Source organism: Octodon degus, unplaced genomic scaffold (assembly GCF_000260255.1).
Source record: "Octodon degus isolate 3935 unplaced genomic scaffold, OctDeg1.0 scaffold00290, whole genome shotgun sequence".
Taxonomy (NCBI): Eukaryota; Metazoa; Chordata; class Mammalia; order Rodentia; family Octodontidae; genus Octodon; species Octodon degus.
In genome coordinates, this window is record NW_004524866.1 from 602,609 (window position 1) to 604,588 (window position 1,980).

Genomic DNA, 1,980 nt, shown 5'->3' on the forward strand with positions numbered 1-1,980 from the left:
ATGTTTCTGCATTTGATTCTTTAGTGCAGATGTTATTAATTCAGGGATTTCTTTTTTCATTTCTAATCTGAGGTCTTCTACATCTTTCTGCAGCTGTTTCTTTATTTCAGAAGCCGTTGATTTATTGCTTTCATCTGTGTGATTTCCAATTTTTTGTGTTAGTGTCCTCTGCACTTGTTACCAGTGGGCTTGGGTTCTGAGGTTGCATTTTGTTCCTTCTCGTCATTTTGTGTAGCACTGTCTTGTGCCCTTTGTTGTAGATCTTTGTTGTAGTTATAACCTTCGCACATACTGAAGTTCATGTGCAGCTCTACAAAGTTTGGAATTTTCCAGCTGTGTCTAGCTTGGGTCTGCCTGCTGTGCTCAGCTCCTTCCCTCTGCTGCCCTTAAGTGTGAACCTGTTGTGCCTGTGTGGCGAGATGTTCTGCTCCTGGACTAGCTGGTTGGATGTATCCTCTTCACCCTCTGCAGGGATTGCAGCTGCAGGATTACACCTCAGCTGTGTATGCCAGGCCTGAGCTGTGCCTGGAGCGGACAAGGTGAAGTAGGAAGAAGAGGAAGCTCTCTGCACACACTCACGGGACCTGGTCTAGGACTGGGTCTGGGGGCTTCGGGACGGGGCAAATATTCCTACTTGGCGGGCGGGGTGAGGGAGGCACTGCGGAGTGGTTGGGGGCGGCTCAAGGTGCTGGGAGAGGGTCCGGCCCACGCTGCGCCTGGGCTGGGACTGGTCCCACCGGCACAGGTTAGCAGGAAGCTCTCTGCACCCTCACCGGATCTGGGCTGGGACTGGAATTCATTCTTTCTACATAGCTCTTGGGAAATGGACATCTGGTGATGATCGTGTTTCCCGAAGTGTCTGGGCTGAACAGTTTCCTCAGCTTAAGTTTCTTGAACTGCTGGAATTACAGGCATTTCTCATCACACACTGAATGCGTTTTTTCCCTATCATTTTCTCAATTATGTTTTGTTACAAATGTACTAAATTGCAATCTTTGATTTTTCTTCTTGATATTGTTGCTTTTTTGATGACAGATGAGTACTATTTTTGTGTGGATGACACATTAAACTCTGCTGAAAATCTCCTAAATCATGTGAGAGGTTTATTTACTCATGTGACACGCTGATAATTATAAAGAAGGATATTTTTTTGACTGGGACATCTCATTCATGGAGAGGCATCATGAGGGAGTCCAGCTAATCCCCTGTGAGACGACCCTAACTAAAGAGAGCCCAGTGTGATCAGACAACATCTGGGTATATTGGAGGATGAGAAACTGACAAGGTATCAGTCCTTATCAGATTTCAAGACTAGTTCAGGTATCTAGTATCTGTTTGTATTCCTAGGAGAGAATGCTCTACCTACTCTGCTGTCCCCACATATGCTCAGAGGATCAGGTTGCTGTTGCAGGGGCCCTGCTCTAGATCCACGCTCTATGAGTTCCATCTGTGGATGAAAAGAATTCCCTTGCACGTCTGAGTTTGTGTGTTGAAGAACAAGAGTCTCAGGATGGAGTTTAGAATCCAGTAAAATTACACAGTAGAAGGAGAGAAGTTTTGGGAAATAAAATTTATGTCTTTTGCAACAACCTATTGAAAATTTAATTTTAATGTTTTAAATGATCATAATGCAAATACAATAGCCTTGATAACATTTTGAGATGCTCTGCATAAATATAGACACTGTCAATATAGAATTATTTTGCCTATGCTTTTGTCTATTTATTTTCCTTTCATAACATCATATATATTACACACACTTGTATACAGTCATGCTAATTATTATGCATGAATAATGTATATACTTTCTTCCTATTGTAATTCAATTCACACTCCATTTTAGATGTTCTAAGGTTATTAATTAATTTCTTCTGTCATTTAAGGAAGACAGTTGATATGTGGTACCTAGAGCAATGCTCTCTGATTAGAGCCAAAGAATATTGAAGAGTACAATCGCTATGCTCAAAAAATATATGTACA